At 45.6% G+C, this 18,320-nt stretch overlaps 1 long non-coding RNA gene across 1 annotated transcript; it reads right to left on the bottom strand.

The window, feature by feature from the left end:
- Nucleotides 1-890: 890 nt before the first annotated feature.
- Nucleotides 891-18,052, bottom strand: LOC131503842 (uncharacterized). Its single transcript, XR_009257645.1, has 4 exons — nucleotides 17,755-18,052; nucleotides 13,976-14,103; nucleotides 5,140-5,240; nucleotides 891-3,245 (listed from the first exon to the last, which is right to left on the bottom strand). It is a non-coding gene; the product is annotated as an uncharacterized LOC131503842 (long non-coding RNA).
- Nucleotides 18,053-18,320: the final 268 nt, after the last annotated feature.

Raw genomic sequence — 18,320 nt, 5'->3', positions numbered from 1 at the left:
TGCTGGGGTAGTATAGGAGGTCGGTGGTCTGGGCTATCAAGGCACAATTTTTTAGTTCGTGAAAAGGAAAATACAGCTAGAGAAAAAAGCTTTCAGGAAACACATGGTAAGTATCCTCCTCAAGACATTTGCTACACATTTTGTTTGCATGTGAAGGGAGGTAAGAGTTAAGCTTAACACGTCAGAAGAGCAGAACTTTCAAGGCCAAGGAGACAAAGACCTGTCAGTCTCATAGTATGAGAAACTCAGGAGGACCATGCATGAGAAGGAAGCTTCTAGAAGGAGAAAGCTGCTAAAAAGAGGAAGCTGCAAGAAACACCTGCCATGTCTCACTCTTGAGATATCTGAATTTCTTTTTTTTTTAATGTTTACTTATTTTTGAGAAAGAGAGACAGAGTGCGAGCAGGGGAGGGGCAGAGAGAGAGGGAGACACAGAATCCGAAGCAGGCTCCAGGCTCCGAGCTGTCAGCACAGAGCCCAATGCGGGGCTCAAACCCATGAACCGTGAGATCATGACCTGAGCTGAAGTCGGATACTCAACTGACTGAGCCACCCAGGTGCCTCTCAACCTTGAGATATTTGAGACCGGAGGTAGACTAACCCTGGAATCCAGTTCCAGCCCAACTCAATTTCTGACTGGATTGAGGTGATTTGCCCCTGGTATCTGTCAAAGAGAAGATAGGACAATCCTTTCTGGAGAGGAACAAAAATGATTTTTAAGGCCTGGGATTCCTCTATATATACTATCTGGAATCAATTTAAAAAATTACAAGACATGTGAATAAATAAGAAATCATGACCAATAAGCATGAGAAAAAACTCTAATAGAAGCACACTTATAGGGTGGTTTAGTCAGCTCAGGCTGCCATAACAAAATACTGCAGACTGGGTGGATTAAACAACAGACATTTATTTCTCATGCTTCCAGAGACTGGGAAATCCAAGATCAAGGCACTGGCGATTCAGTTCCTAGTTGAAAGTCTCTTTAGCTTGCACATGGCCACCTTCTTGCTGTGTCCTCGCATGGTGGAGAGAGGGAGCTCTGGTATTTCTTCTTCTTTATAAGCTTATTAATCCCATCATGAGGGCTACATCCTCAGGACTTCATCTGAACCGAATCGCCTCCCAAAGACCCCGCTTCCAAATACCATGACAACGAGGGTTAAGGCTGCAGCATGTAATTGGTGTGGGGGGCACAAACATTAGGTCTATAGCACAGTAAAGAGTCTGACTCCTTTTTTAACTTTTGAATGCTGACAGCTTTTTAAAAAGAAGGTTATATATTTATTTTGAGAGAGAGAGAGAGAGAGAGAGAGAGAGAGAGAGAGCATGAGCAGGGGAGAGGCAGAGAGAGAGAGAATCCCAAGCAGGCTCTGCACTGCCAGTACAGAGCCCGACATGGGGCTCCTCTCATGAATAGTGAGATCATGATCCGAGCTAAAATCAAGAGATGGAATGCTTAACCACTGAGCCACCCAGGTGTCCCTGAATGCTGACAGCTTTTAAGCCCCACCCTCCCTCTTTCCTTACTTTAGACTTGGGCCAGCTCATAAGAAGGCCTAAGTGCCCCATCCATTCGTCTCAGCACGAAGTTCAAACCATGCAAGCCTTGGTCCATGCATGGGAACACTTATCCCTAGTCCCACTCTCCAATGATATCCCAGCCAGTCCCCTTTTTCTGCTCTCTTAAGCCATTTTTAGACCTGCTTGGGAAGTTTCCAGGCTGTCTCTAGAAATCCTCATATGTGTATAATAAATCTCATATCTTCTTGGTATGTGCTTTATGTCATCAGTCTTGACATTTGAACCAAATTTTGGTTGGAGGTATTCATTCCACCATCACAACTAGGATAATTTTTCTCTTGGAGTTATGAGACAAGAATTTAAAAATAACTATGATAAATGGAATATAAAGAGAATATTTAGAAAAAAAAAGATGGGCATTTGAATGATGCAGGACTGATGCAGAGAATTGGAATGTATAAAAATTCAAATAGGCATTCAAGAACTAAAAAACCCTAGTATTTGAAATTAAGGCTTCATTGAATGGATTTAGCTGCAGATGACAGGATTAGTGAGCTCAAAGACATGTGTATAGATGTACTCAAACTGAAGTACAGACAGAAAATAATGAAGATAATAGATCAGAGTATAAGACACATATTGGGACACAGTCATAGTATCGATCATGCATCTAATTGGATTCTCAGAAAAAGGGAGGGAGAGAGAATAAGAAAAGCATATTCGAAGAGATAAAGGGCAAGAGTTGTCAGAATCAGAGAAAGACATCAACTCATAGATGCACAAAACTCAGTGAATCCCAAGTTAAAGAAAAACAAAGAAAACTACACAGAGGTGCAAACCAAAGACAATGAGAAAATGCTAAAAGCAGCCAAGAAAAATGAAAACACATCATATTCCAAGGAGCAACAATGAGTTATGGCTGACATGTTGATCGCAACTATGAAATCTAGACGACAATGGAAAGGCATTTTTAACTGTACAAAAAAAAGTTCTATATCCTGTGAATTTTTTTTTCAAAAATAAAGGCAATTCATGGTCCTCTTTCCTTTCCCTTTTCTTCTCTTCCATGTGTGAGCAATTTAAAGCCATCAGGTGGGGCAGAGCAAGGCGTGGTGTGGATGCGTTTGTGAGCACGGTGTGGAGAGCGGAGGAAGCCATGGTGGCCCAGAGCAGGATGTCAGAGCCCAGACAGGATGAGAAGGGCATTCCCATGGGAGGGACGCCAGATGTGGGATGTCAGATCCTGAGCAGGGTGAGGAGGGGGGAGGAGGTTTGGGTTTAGTGAGAGAGGGAGTTATAAATATAGAAAAGGAGAAAACTGGAATGAACCCTGTGATATTTATTTGGAAAAGAATATATCTGAGTGGATTCATCTATATATACACATATATTAATACATTATAATAATATATGCATATATAACAGATGATAATAGATACTATATGTATGTATACATATGCATACATATTCTCAAGCTGTGTTCACACAGAGCCAGGAGTGGATACATCTCATTAGCAAGACCTAGATTTTGTTTTCTAAACAATGGTTTCAGAGAAAGAAGGCAGAGATCCCCAGGGAATGACTGATTCCAGGACTGGGCAGGGAAAGTACAAGGCAAGTCTGGAGCATCCTGGGCCAAAACGCACGGAAGCGCTCAAAGAATAATGGGGACATGTCAGAAGCTGTCCTGAAGTGGCTTCCACCGATCGAATCGGGGACATCTGAAAATCAAAATAAATAGTAAATTGGATTATAATCCTTTGAATAAAATAAGGAGCCACAAGTGTATATAAATAGTTAAATAGTAAAGCACAATGGGGACCAGGACTGTTTGTATAGTTTTAAGGTCCTTGCCCACGAAATGCTTGTTAGTTACAAAGGAGAAAAGAATAACGTGCAGTGTTCGGAAAGCTGTCAGACCCCACCATAATCAAACAACCAAAGTATGCATCATCAGCGATGGCCCAAATTGATATACAGCACCTGATGGGATGCAATGAGAATTTAGCACCATTTCTGTGACATGCCTGCCAAACGTGAAGAATCTGACTATAATGCTTGCAAATCAGACTATCAGACAAATACACATGGCAGTGGGGCGGGGGTTGGGGGGGGAGCATTCTGTAAAATGGCTAGCCTGTAATCCATAAATGCATCAAGGTGAGGAAAGGTTGAGACGCTGGTCCAGACTGAAGGAGACTAAGAAGGCATGATAACCCATGACAACTGAAATTTCTGATATAACGCATGATTCCTTTTCTAAAGGAGTTATCGGGACAATTGACAAATCTTAACTGGGGGCTTGGATAGGATGGGAACGCATCATTAATAACTGCCTGATTTTGAAGTCCGTACTGTGGTTATGCCAGAAAACACTATAGGAAACATATACTACAGTATTCAGGGGTACTGGGTTGGCAAAATACTCTCAAATGGGTCACGAACAAACATTTCTCTGTATTGGACATTGTACTTTTCCATAACTGTGTGACAGTTTCAAAGCTTTCAAAGGTAACGATTAAAAGAAGAAGGCGGGGCGCCTGGGTGATTCAGTCAGTTGAGCGTTCCGCTCTTGATTTCGGCGCGGGTTGTGATCCTAGGGTTGTAGGATTGAGCCCTGTGTCAGGCTCTGCATTGAGTGTGGAGCCTGTTTAAGCTTCTCTCTGTCTCTCTGTCTCTGTCTCTCTCTCTTCTCTCTCCTCTCTGTCTCTCTCTCTCTCTCTCTCTCTGTTTCTCTCTCTGCCCCTTTCCCTTGCTTGTGAACTCTCTAAAATTAATTTAATTTAATTTTAAAAATGAAGGCAAAGACATTTTCACGCTAATGAAGTCAGAGGACTCACCACCAGCAGACTCCTGCTACAAGAAATACAAGAATGACAATTCCGAGTGGAAACAGAACTGCAGAGTGGAACAGAGAATTCCAAGAAGCAAATATGTGCCAAGATATAAGAGGGTTGACTGTTTGAAGCCACAAGAATAACTATGGCTTGTGGGATTTATAGCGTATGTAGAGGTGAAACTTTTTTTTTTTTTTAAGTAGGTTTCACACTCAGCCCGATGCAGGGCTTGAACTCACAACCCTGAGATCAAGACTTGAGATGAGGTCTAGAGTCAGACGTTTAACCGACTGAGCCACCCATATCCCCCTAAAAGTAGAACATTTAACAACAGTATTACAAAAGGTAGGGTGGGTACACATGAGTGTAGGTTTCCTCTATTATTTGTGAAATGGGAAAGCTTCCAATTTATAAGGTAGACTCCAAAAGTCGATGATGCCTCTGAGTTAACCGCTAAAAATTAATAGAAATAAAACTAAAAGTTTAACAGAAGAGGCAAAATACAATAAACATGCACAAAAGGAGAAATGAAGGTTTAAAGGAGCGGTGTCATAAATTTTTAAAAAGAAACAAGATTGTAGATCGAAGCTCCACTCAGTAAACTGATGGTAAAAATTATGTCATGCAAGCACTTACCAAATGAAAGGTGTGGCTTGATTAATATCAGACAAAGTAGACTTTAGAGTCAGAAGTAGGAATGGTGGTAAAGAGCGATGTTTCATAATGATAAAAGGACTAATTCAACAGGAAGACGTAACAATCATAAATTTGTACTCACCTAATAACAGGGCTGCATGAAGCAGAAAGTTGACAGAACAAAAGAGACAAGTGGGCAAATTTGTAACCATGGTGGAGGTTTTAACGAATCTCTTTCAGCAACTGATAGAAAAAGCAGATAAAAAAATCAATAAGTATATAGAAAATATGAATGACAGAGTTAATCACCTTGACTTTAATAGACAGCTATAGAACGCTACACCCAACAGCTGGAGAATACATGTTCTTCTCTCCAAGTGCATTTGTACCAAAATAGAACGTGTATTGAACCGTAAAGCAAGTTATAACAAATTTCAAAAGATGAACTAATGCTGGGTATGATCTCCGACCAAAGTGGAATGAAACTGGAAATGAACAAAAGAAAGATTGTTAGACCTCAAATGTTTGCATGTTAAGCAGAACTTTTAAATAACCTGAGGGTCAAAATATTTTGAACTGAATGAAAATCAAAATATTGCATACAAACACTGAGATAAAAGCCAATGCAGTGATTAGAAAGAAATTTTAGGTTTCATTTTATTTTGTTTTGTTTATTTATTTATTTTGAGAGAGAGAGAGAGAGAGAGAGAGAGAGAGAGAGAGAGAGACAATGAGGGAGGAGTAGAGAGAGGGAGAGAGAGAATTCCAAGCTGTCTCCGTGGTGGTGTGGAGCCTGACACGGGGCTGGAACCCACGAACCGTGAGATCATGACCTGAGCTGAAATCAAGAGTCAGACGCTTAACTGACTAAGCCACTGAGGCCCCCCCAAGAAATTTTAAGATTTAAATGCATGTATGATAAGAGAAAATAGTTTAAAACTACTTACCTAAATTTCCATCTCAAGTTAGAAAAAGAACAGTAACTTTAAATCCAAAGAAAGAAGACAGAAGGGAAAATCAAAATACAAACCAAAGTCAATTTAAAAATAAAGCAGATATGGCGTGCCTGGGTGGCTCTGTCGGTGGACCACAGGACTCTTGATCTTGGGGTTGTGAGTTTGAGCCCCACAGTGAGGGCAGAGATTACTTAAAAATACATAAAGCAGATGTACAAAAGAGAAGGTTAGCAAAACAAAAAGCTGGGTTATTAAAAAGGTAATGAATCTGGGGCTCCTGGGAGTCTCAGTCACTTAGGCCACCGACTCTTGATTTTGGCTCAGGTCATGATCTCACAGTTGGTGAGTTCAAGCCCCATGTCAGGTTCTGCACTGGTGTCGAGGAGCCTCCTTGGGATTCTGTCTCTCCCTCACTCTCCCTCTCGTCGGCTCCTATTCTCTGTCTATATATAAATAAATAAATAAACTTAAAAACAAGTAGAGATTTTTTTCAAAGGTAATGAATATGATAAACACCAAGATAAAAAGAGAGATAACAAAAGTTGTCAATATCAGCAAGGAAAAAGATCCTACAGATATTAAAAGATAAGAAAAGGTTTATTATAAAAACCTTTATGACAGCAAGTTTAAAAACTTAGACTAAATTTTGATGAAGTCCAATTCATCTGTGTTTTTCTTTTGTTGTCTGCATTTTTGATGTCAAATCTATGAAATTGTTGCCAGTCTATGAAATTGTTGCCCCCTCTGTTTTCTTAGACGATTTAAAGTTTTAGCTCTTAGGGGCGCCTGGGTGGCTCAGTCGGTTAAGCGTCCGACTTCAGCTCAGGTCACAATCTCGCGGTCCACGAGCTGGAGCCCTGCGTCGGGCTCTGGGCTGATGGCTCAGAGCCTGGAGCTTGCTTCCGATTCTGTGTCTCCCTCTCCCTCTGCCCCTCCCCCGTTCATGCTGTGTCTCTCTCTGTCTCAAAAATAAATAAACATTAAAAAAAAATTAAAAAAAAAAGTTTTAGCTCTTAAATGTAGGCTTTGATCTATATTTAGTTAATTTTTGAGCCTGATGTTAGTTAAGGGTCTGATTTCTTTTACATGAAGATATCCAGTTTTCTAGCACCAGTTGTTGAAAGGACTTTTTTCTCCATCGCATGATCTGGTCAACCTTGTCAAAAATCAGTTGACCAAGGGGCACCTGGGTGGCTCAGTCGGTTGGGCATCTGACTTCAGCTCAGGTCATGATCTTGTGGTCCGTGGGTTTGAGCCCCGCGTCGGGCTCTGTGCTGACAGCTCGGAGCCTGGAGCCTGCTTCTGATTCTGTGTCTCCCTCTTTCTCTGCCCTTGCCCTGCTTGTGCTCTGTCTCTCTCTTTCTCAAAAATAAATTAACGTTAAAAAAAAATTTTTTTAAATCAATTGACCATGTATGGGAGGGTTTATGTCTGGGATCTCTGTTCTATTCTGTTGGTGGATATAATTGTACTTAAACCAGTACCGTACTGCTTCAGTTACTATAGCTTTGTAGCAAGTTTTGAAACCCAGAAGTGTGAGACATCTAACCTTCTTTTTCAACGGTATTTTGACTGTCTGAGGTCCCTTGGAATTCATATGGATATGAATCTGAGGTTCGGCTTTTCCGTTTTTTTATGAAAAAGACTGCCGATATTTTGATAGGGATTGCAGTGAATTTATAAATAGCTTTGGCTCATGTGTGTAATCTTTGACACAGAATAGTATTATCTATTATTTATGGATGCACGCATAAGTGGAAGGAATAGCTTGGACATCCCGAAGTTGAGATACCGGTTTCCTCCAGGGGTAGAAGCGTTAAGCCTAGAAAGACAAAAGAGACTGGAAGGGGATACACATGGAAGTTCAGTTATACCTGGAGTGTTTTATGTCTTTAAAAGATAACGGGAAATGGGGCGCCTGGGTGGCTCAGTCGGTTAAGTGGCCACCTCTTGATTTCAGCTCAGGTCGTGATCTCACAGTTGTGGGATCGAGCCCCGCGTTCGGCTCCGCACTGAGCACGGAGCTTGCTCAAGATTTTCTCTCCCTCTCCCTCCGCCCCTCTCCCCTGCTCAAGCTTTCTCTCGCTCTCTCTCTCTCTCTCCCTCTGAAAGCGATAAATAAATACGTAAATAAATAAAATGGGAAGTAAATTTTTTTTTCAACTTATCACTACTGATTAGATGGTAAATGGATGTATGCTATTTTGCTCTCTACACTTTTCTGTAGTTCGAAACTTCTCATCATAGACAAGAGAGATTACATGATGGGGGCCAGCTGGGAGGCCCCTCCTGAGAGGCTCTCACCTGTCCTGCTGCCCTCCATCGGGTCCCCTTATACTGTCACCGCTCTACCTGTCCACCAGGAGCCCATTCACGGAAGTGAATTTATTTTTATTTTTATTTTTTCTTTCCAAGTTTTTATTTAAATTCCCACTAGTTAACATATAGTGTAATATTAGTTTGGGGTATAGAATTTAGTGATTCATCACTTACGTATGACACCTGGTGTTCATCACGACAAGTGCCTGTGTGGAGGTGAACTTAAAATACAGGTGGGACTTGACTTTGATCCTATCTCCCTAGGTGAGGCTCAGGGAACAAATTCCAACACACCAAAGGTTTAGACCTTCCAGTCAGTTCTTCAGTGGCTACTTCCAAATAGCAACAGGAAAATTAGGATTGCCAGACATCTGAAGAACACTCAACCCTGAAGGGAAGAGATGAATAGAATAGAATAGAATAGAATAGAATAGAATAGAATAGAATAGAGCAACCTGGAAGAACAGAGAAAGCCTGTGCACAGGGAAGAAAACTTTTAAAGAAACAAATACAAAAATTCTCCCAAAGCTCTAGTGTGCATACTTTTCCAGTGATTAGAGAAGATATTTGCATCCATGATATAAGAACAAGATGCTCTAAAAAGGGAGCACTTGGGGGGTGCCTGGGGGGCTTAGTCGGTTAAGCGTCCAACTTCAGCTGAGGTCGTGAACTCACGGTTTCGTGAGTTCAAGCCCCACGTCAGGCTCTGTGCTGACAGCTCAGAGCCTGGAGCCTGCTTCAGATTCTGTGTCTCCCTCTCTCGCCTCTTCCCTGCTTGTGTGCTCTCTCTCTCTGTCTCTCTCTCAAAAAAAATAAATAAACATTAAAAAAAAAATTTTAAATAAAAAAAGAAAAGAAAAAGGGAGCACTTGGTGCACCTGGGTGGCTCAGTCAGTTAAGCGTCTGACTCTTGACTTCAACTCAGGTCATGACTTCACAGTTAGTGAGATCGAGCCCCGTATCAGGCTCTGCACTGACAGTGTAGAGCCTGCTTGGGATTCTCTCTCTCCCTCTCTCCCTCTCTCCCTGCCTCTTCCCCACCCACGTGCATGCACAAATGATCTCTTTCTCTCTCTCAAAATAAATAAATAAACATAAAAATAAATCAAAAAGGAGCACACAGTAAAAACACTTACAAAAAAAGAGAATGCGTAAGAAAAAATAAAATAAAAAACATCACTAAAAGAGGAGAGTATGAAACTGTGAAATCACCCAGAAAGCATGGGAAAAACACAGAAATGGATCACAGAGGAAGAGAGGAGAGTGAAGAAGAAAATAAAGACTAGTCCCCGGAGGCCCAAAATATGAACCAAAGGAATTTCAGCAATTGAGAATAGAGAAAATTGTCAATCGAAGGATTCAAGAGAATTCCCCTGCAATGAAAGGAAGGAATCTGCAGAGCCACACGGCCTGCCAGACACCTGCGGACCCAGCAAGGCAAACGGCTGTGCGATTTCAGAACCGGTGGGATAAGGAGAAGTCGTCACGGTGTCCAGGGGAAGCGGGTCAGGTGCACAGAATCAGGAATCAGAGCTGTTTGGGATCTCCCCATGGGGACGCTGGAAAGCTAGAGCCTTAGCCTTAGAGCGTAGCTCTCAAAACTGTGAAGGACCAGGATTTCCAACAGCATTTGTTACTGTCGCTACATAACAAAACTTGCTGGCTTAGAACAATGCACATTATTATTTCACAGTTTCTGAGGGTCAGGAAGTCAGGAGCGGCTTCGCTGGGTGCCTCTGGCTCAGGGTGTCTCTTAAGGCTGCGACCGGCTGGGTAATGGCATTGCAGTTGGATGAAGGTTCAGCTGGAGCAAAGGAATTTGTTTCTAGGCTCATACATGTGGTTGTTGGCACAAGGCTGCAGGTCCCTGCTGCAGAGACCGCTCTGTGCGCCCTGCCCCAGTGAGTGATCCAACAGATCTGGAGACCCCGAGACAGTGTGTCATCAACTTTTATCCGGGGAGTGATGCTCCCTCACTTCTGCCGTGTCCCAGACTTCAGAACGCTCCAGTTCTGCCAAGCCACACAGTAGAGTCACATTCTGGTCCTCGTGGGAGAGTGTCCTGCTGCAGCCTGTGACGTGCTGGAGTACTCGAGGATTCCGGAAGCCTCTTCATTTTAATCGTGGCCACCTCCCAAAGCCCTGCAGCCTCTGCGTTTCGCTGCATGCCGAGGCTCCTTCCAGTCCTGCTCTCTACCTGGACCCCACTCGGAAGTGAGGCACAGGGACCCAATCATTTAGGGAGGGACAGGACCAAGAAACAAATACTTGGGTCTCCCCATTATCTGAAACCTTGGTGTTTCTAGGGCACAGGGATGTGGGGATGCAGGGATAATAGAATGTAAAGATATTCCTGGAGTTCAGCTGTTCTTTCATTCATTCTGCATTTTTGGTGCACCTTCCAGGCTTGCTAGAAACACTGGGATAAAATATGGATCCTGTCCTTGAGGGCTCAGGGAGGAAGGAGGTAGCTGATTAACCAGTAATTCCAGTCCCAGAACATGAGGGTAGCATGGATGTAAAAAAAAAAAAAAAAAAAAAATTAAAGGGTTCATAGCCCTAACATACAACAGACGTCTCAGAATTGATAAGAAAATTCAAACATAGAGTACTAATTTCATATTGCTGCTTGCTCTAACAAATTACCACCAAACTGGTGGCTTGAAAACAACTCCTTTAGTTCTGAAGGTCAGGAGTCCAAAATGAGTCTCACTGGACTCAAATCAAAGTGTTGGTAGGTCTTCATTCCTTCTAGAGGCTCTTGGGAAAATCCATTTCCCAGACTCTTCCAGCTTCTAGAGGCTGCCTGTATGCCTTGGCTTTTGGTCCCTTCCTCTACCTTCAAAGCCAGCAGTATCAGGCCGAGTCCTTCCCATGCTGCCCCTCTCTGACTCTCGCCTGCCTCCCTTTTCCATTTCAGAGGACCCTTGTGATTATATTGGGGTCCCCCAGATAATCTGGGGTGATTTTCCATTCTCAAGGTCAGCTGACTGACAACTTAATTCCACCCACAACCGTAATTCCCCTTTGCCATGTGACCTAATATATTCACAGATGTGGGGATTAGGACACGGAAAATTTAGGGGGGGCCATTATTCTCCCAACACACATACCAACAGAAAAGAAAGCAATTCATAAGAGAAGTGCAAACAGCACCTGAATCTATGAAAAGACAGTCACTTTTCCCAAAAGCCAAGAAAGTAAAAGTTAGCCCAGCAAGGAGATCCCGTGCTCAGCCTCCAGATGGCAAGTGCGGAAAAGGTTAACACCCTCTAGGGCTGAATAGAACATGGGAGATGGGCATTTCTGTGGCCTGCTGGGGGAGGACTGTAGCTACCACATTTGGGGGAACATAATCTGACGGTCCATCAAACTCAGAATACACTGACATTCAAATGTTGCAAGCCCATGTACAGGAATTCATTCCCTTTAGAAATAACACCTTGCCCCTGAATTAAAAAATGCCCATGTGTCAGACACTGGGGGTGTAGCCCAGGCCCCTGCTCTCATGGGGCTGATGTTCTTATGGGAAAGGCAGACCACAAAGAAACCAAGAAAGAGAGAAGCCAGACACGTACTGGGTTGGGACGAGGGCCGTGTATTCCTTTCCCAGGGCTGCCGTAACAAATGGCCACAAACTTAGTGGCTTAAAGTAACAGAATCAAATATTCCCCCATAGTCCTGGAAGCCAGAAGTTCAAAATCAAGGTGTTGGCAGGCGTGGTTCCTTCTGGAGGCTCTGAGCTTGGAGAATCTGTTCCTTGCTTCTCTCCTGGCTTCTGGTGGCTCTCAGCAAACCCCCGTGTCCCTTGGCTCATAGGCACATCACTGCAGTCTGCATCCCATGGCGTTCTCTTCTCTCTGTTTGTCTTTTTGCCCAAATCTCCCTCTTTTTATGTGGACACGAGTCATTGGGTTAGGGTTCATCCTTTCCTAGGATGACCTCATCTCAACTTGACTGCACCTGCGAAGATGACTCCCAAATAAGGGCACATTCACAGCTACTAGGAGTTACTTCAATACATCTTTTTAGCGGACACAAGTCAAGCCTCGACAGGCTCTCCAGAGAATTGACAGAAGACAATAATGAGAGAGTGAGGGTGGCTGCTTGAACTTGGATGAGCAGGAAGGCTTCTCAGAGGAGGGGGCATTGAACCTGAGCTCTGAGTGGCAAGGAAGAAGTCAATGAAGATCAAGGAAGAATGTTCTAGGGGAGGAAACGGCTGGCCCAACGGCCTCGAGGCAGGATCGGGCTTGGCCAGTTCAAGGCCCTGCAATCAGGTCAGCAGAGCAGGCACTAGTGGGCACGGAGGGTGTTCCGGGGGGAGCTCAGAGAAGGCGCAGGGCCAGATGGTATAGACCTTGAAGCTCAGGGAAAGGAGTCTGCATTTTGTCTTGGAGGAGGAGAGTGACACAATCTGAGCTGTTTGTCAAAGACTGCGGCATGTGATGTATGTACGAGGGTGTGTATCACACGACTGTTCCCAAAACACTGGAAATTCCCTGTGTATTCAGGGGACTGGGTGAATGACCTATGCTATGTTCATTCTGTGGCTTCGGAGTTCGAGCTATCCATATCCACCTGCAAAGATGTTCTTGATATACGAAGTAAAAAAGCAAGGTGTCTAATATCTCTGTGTGTCTTCTTTAAGTTTGGTTTTAATTTAATTTTTTTTTTCAGTAATCTCTACACCCACCATGGAGCTTGAACTCCCAACCCTGAGATCAAGAGTCACATGCTCTTGTGACTGAGCCAAGCAGGCGTCCCAGTATGGGTGTGTGTGTCTCCTTTTTTTAAAACAGGTTTCTTTTTTTTTTTTTTTTTTTAATTTTTATGTATTTTTGAGAGAGAAGGAGACAGAGTGTGCGCGGGAGAGGGGCAGAGAGAGAAAGAGACACAGAATCCGAAGCAGGCTCCAGGCTCTGAGCTGTCAGTGCAGAGCCCGACGCGGGGCTTGAACCCACGAACCGTGAGATCGTGACCTGAGCCGAAGTCGGACGCTTAACGGACTGAGCCACCCAGGTGCCCCTGTGTGTGTGTGTGTGTGTGTGTGTGTGTGTGTGTCTTCTCAAGGCAGCAAAAGCCTCTGCGATGCTTGAATGCAATCTGTGCACAGGCCACAGAGGCGAGCCTTGAGTCGATTTGGGTTCTCCTAACCAAACCCTTGCTACCAGTGGATCTCCCTTGAAGGCTCTGGTTTATAACACCTGTCCCTGGTCATAACAGTCTTTTAATGTGGTACATCTCATTTATGAGGCTCTGTCCTCCCCTGGACATGTGTAGAACTGTAGGATGTTGGGGGATGAGTGGCCTTTCTAAAGGTCTCCTTGTCTGGCCCCGCATTTTACAGATAGAGGAGCTGAGGCCCAGAGAAAGAATGATCATTCAGCAAGCCAGTGGCAGTGGTGGGATCCAAATCCAGGGAATCTCTTGAATTCGTTCCTCTGGCCCTGCTGGAATGCTGCCCTTGGAATGTAAGTTTTCTAGGTCGTTGTCCTACAGAGATACAGACCGCATCCATTCATTCACACACAACAGCAGCAGAGTCCAGCCTTACAGGCTGGGAACACAGTCTGATTCCCATCTCTGGAACCCAAATGCTCGTTTACAAGGGCTCACGTTGGAAAGCGTTGTTCTACGAAGTCAGCTTGTTTGTTTTGTCCACCACCTTCCCCGAGAGGCTGCTCTGTGACGAGCTCCTACCTTGCACAGTCCCCTCCTGCTGGCTCACCATGGCTCTCCTAGTGCTCCAGCGGGCTTCAACGTCCAGACAAGCGTGATCCAGGCGCTCCTTTGGACTGCGATGGAGAAGGTCCCTGTTCCCACTTGGTCTGGGGAGACAAGGAAGCCAGGAGTCTCAGACATTTGGAGTCACGTCTGTACAAAGGGTTGAACTAAATAATGTCCAGGTTACGCTACCTGAATCCTTCCTCCCGGCCTCTCCAAGACTGATTCCTCATGGAAGCTGGCCTCGACCTCAAGCCTGCGGTGGTATCTTTTTGTGGTCTCCCGCGCATGCATTGGGGCCTGTCCTCCCTTCCTTTTAGACTCCACACGCTCAAAAAAATCTTTGTTCGTTTATCGACCTGGAAAGTGAAATGACTCTGAACCTGCATTCTCTGAGAGGTCCAGGATGCAGCCCTAATAAGGGCTCAAATTTCTCCGGATTTTCCCATTTTCAGGTTGGGTGCTGTGTCCCCACGTTCAGGTCGCTCATTGGTAAAAATCTTAGGACACCTAAAGAAAATTGGGTGGACACCTAAAGAAAATTAGGACGGGAAGGGTTTTGTGTAATAGCGTCCAGCTGGAACCAACCCTCATGTCCATGACCGTAGAAGGGATGCATACATTGAAGTTTGGTCACGCAGTGGAGTAATCCACAGCACCCAGAACCAATGACCCAAATAATAGGCAAAGTGTGATTTACTCTCAAAAACCGTTACAGTAAATGAAAGAAGCTGAACTCAAAAGAACACAGAGATAGGATTCCTTTTACATAAAGCTTAAAAGCTGGCAAAATTGAACTATCGTGTTTCAGGTCACACGCTTAGTTGGCTGTGTAAAATTATAAAGAAAAGACACAAGTTCTCATACTGGCCAACTCTGAGGGGAAGGGAGGTCGTGAGTGGGAAGGGCTTCGGGGACCCGCGATCCCGAGTCTCGAACTGGCCTACGATTTAGTCACTAATAGTTTGTTAAGCTGTATGGTTATTTTGTAACACCTATTTCTCTAGGTATCATATTTTAAAATACAAAAGGCTGATCACTACATGGTATGCATGAAACTAATTTTACACAGTATGTTGGCTAACTGAAATTTAAATCAAAACTTATCAGAAATAAATTAGAATATCAAGTAAAATAAAATAAAATAAAATGGCCAAAAAAATTAAGTCCATAAATTGAAAACCAGGATAGGATTTATTTATTTATTTATTTATTTATTTATTTATTTATTTATTTTTGAGAGCGAGAGTGCAAGTGGGAGAGGGGCAGAGAGAGAGGGGGACAGAGGATCCAAAGCGGGCCGTGCGCTGACCACAGTGAGCCTGACGCGCGGCTCGAACTCACGAACTGTGAGATCACGACCTGAACCAAAGTCAGATGCTTAACCAACTGAGCCACCCAGGATAGGACTTAATGTTAGGGTTTGTGGGGACTAAGTCTGAGGTCCTATGGAGGGTATTTAGGGGAGTTGGACTTTCTCTCTTTCTCCTCCTTGTCCCCCTCCTTCCTCCCTCCTTCAGTACCTCTCCCTCTTGTACTTTCCTTTCTCTACCACAAAAAGCCCCCATCCTTACCCCTTTGCTTAGCATGGGCAAGTCCTCTGCTCCCAGCCTTTCATCCCTTCCAAGAGCTAGAAAATGCTCTCTAAATTCAGATCCAAGGAAAAGAGCATCCCATTGACCACTGCTGTGTTCCAGCTGAGGACCGGCTGGGGAGAAGCGGGTGAGGAAGGGCAATCTCTGCTCAAGCCCTGGTGGCTTTGGTGGAGTGGCTGAGGGGGGCTTGTTTCTCAGGGAGGGGACAGGGCAGTCCCTCCAACGCAAGGAGAGGATGGTGTGGGGCGGGGCTCACAGATGGAGGGAGAGGTGGCAGCGGGAAGTGAATTAATTATCTCAGGCCCCAGTAGGAATGAGAAGCACCCAGAACTGGACCAGAAGAACCCAGGATGCCAGCTGCCCCTGGCTGTACGCGGCTGCTTTGGGCTGCTTCGGGGTCCCCAGACCCTGTCTTTTCCCTGCCATCATGTAGAGCTGGCTCCTATTCCCGGCCTCCTCCGCAGAGGAAGCCAGGTCCCTCTCCTTGTTTGTGTTGGCAGCTGTCTCCAGCGGCCAGGCCCCTGGCCCTTCCTGAGGGAGCATGTCCGCAGATAAGCTAATGTTGGCATCTCCCCAAGAACTGTCATTATTTTGTTTCTAAAATATTTCTCTTGTCCTCACCTTGCCAGCATCTCCCCTCCCACGCCCTCCCCCCTTCCCTGGGAATCAGCTGAGGAGCAAAGGGTTTTCCTTATAAATCCTGCCCACCACCTCCAAGCGGCTCTCCTTGCCCCCCATGCGCTGTGGGAACCGTCACCCTTTGCCCTGCTCTGCAGCCCGCGCCCCCACCCCCCTCCCGCAGTGCAGCAGTCCCCGCCTGGCTGTGGCCCTGCCTCCACCTGCGTCTCTCTGATCTTCCAAACTGCGAGGGGGCGGAGCCAGGCCTCCTGAGAAGAGAAATTGACAGCAGCCACCACGTGATCATCGCTGAGCACCTGCTTCCAACACAAAACCTTGTTTCATATTCACAAACCCCTGCCAAGGAGCAACTTCCTCTTCTGGTTTTGCAGCTGAGGCTTGGCGGTGGTGGCGGGGCGGGGGGTGGGGGGGCGTCAAGCGATCTCCCCCCCCCCCGTCCAGCAGTCCATATGTGGTAGAGCCGGAACTGGACCCCGTACCCGCCTGAGTTCGCGGCCCGGAGCCCGTCTGCCCTGTGAACCTCGGAAGCACGTTCTTTTAAGGCTTGTCTTCTCATTTGTTTCTGAGCCGGAGACCCCGTTGTTACCATTCCCTTTTTACAGAAGAAACTAAAGACTAGCGAAATTGAATGACTAAGACTGCATTTGGGCCCTCTAGTTTCAAACCCAGAGGCTTGGTTGCTGCAGTGTCTACATATTGGCTGTTCTGTTTTTCTAGGATCAAACCCTGCCCTGAATTCTGCCTTCCTTCTGTATTATGACTCCATTACGAGCAAATCTATCCATCTATCCACCCACTCACCCACCTATCCATCCACCTGCCCAGTATCTATCTGTCTATATATCTATCTATCTATCTACCTCAGAGCCCATGTCATCAGAGCTCACAATCCAGTGGACAAAGATAGGTATGCACGCGCGTGCGCGCGCACACACACGAATGTGAATATACATACGTAAATAACCACTTATAAGCATGCTTCAGATACTGCTGGAGAGAGGTGTGTGTGCTGTGCCACCAGACTTTGAACTTGCACCCACTGATGGGGAGTCAGAAAAGCTCCTTCAGCAACCCTGTCCTGGCTCCCCCTCTGGCCAGATTTAGCCCTCACAACCAGGAAGACTGGAGAAAAGAAGCAGCCGGGCCTCGAGCCCTCAAGGAACGCTCATCTTTAAGAGAGAATCTCTGATGTCAGCTGGGTTTGTGGGAAGGAGCAAGGAGGCAAGGCCAGCAGCAGGGTCCTGCATTTCCCAGGGAGAGGCTGAGAACACGTACGCCAGGAGACCATCTCGGCCTACCCTTTGCTTGCTCTGTGGTTTGGGAAAAGGACACAGCATCTCTGGGCTTGGCATGCCTCTTCTGCAGAATGACACAGTTTAATAGCAGCTGCCACCAGGAAAGCTTGGGCTCCTGAGCCGGGGGTGGAGGATCAGTTCCCTTCCCCACATGGCCGTAATGCAGGGGGACAAGGCACCCTGTCCTTGTCTTGGGCTTTACTGCAGCCAAGAGGTTAGTACTCACCTTCTAGGTTGCCAGAGCTTCCTTTCCAATGAAGAAGGAGGAACAGCGAGCTACTGTGTTTCCCTTTTCCCCAGGTCTGAATGGGAGACCTGAAAACTTTCTGCATTACTTCCTACCCACGCTGCACCCTCTCTCCACTAGAAGTGGTACCAAGGTGTTGTCCCCCACAAAGGAGGGAGCTCTGATTTCCGAGTTACCTTACCAGGGGTGACTTAAAGAGGGAACCCACCGCCTTAGGGGTCTGGCTCAGTATCACCTTCACTTCTGCTCTGTTCTCTGGAGCAAGCAACAGGAGAGCCTGGATTCAAGGACAGGGGAACTGACCCCCCCCCGCCCCCTCCCCCCCCCCCCCCCCCCCTTGAGGAAGGAGCTGCAAAGTCACTGCAAGGGCTTGGAGGGGGAGGAGTAAATGTTTCTGCTGCTGTTTGCAATCTACCTCGGACACCACGGAGGGCTCTGGGCCAACACCCACTGTTCCTCCTGCGTGCCCTGGAGGTGGGAAAAAGGAAGTGTTAGAGGAAGAGGGTCAGGTGGGATTGCCCCAGGTTCTGCTGACCCCAATCCAG

Source organism: Neofelis nebulosa, chromosome 2, assembly GCF_028018385.1.
Source record: "Neofelis nebulosa isolate mNeoNeb1 chromosome 2, mNeoNeb1.pri, whole genome shotgun sequence".
Taxonomy (NCBI): Eukaryota; Metazoa; Chordata; class Mammalia; order Carnivora; family Felidae; genus Neofelis; species Neofelis nebulosa.
This window is presented reverse-complemented; position numbering and strand designations above follow the sequence as displayed.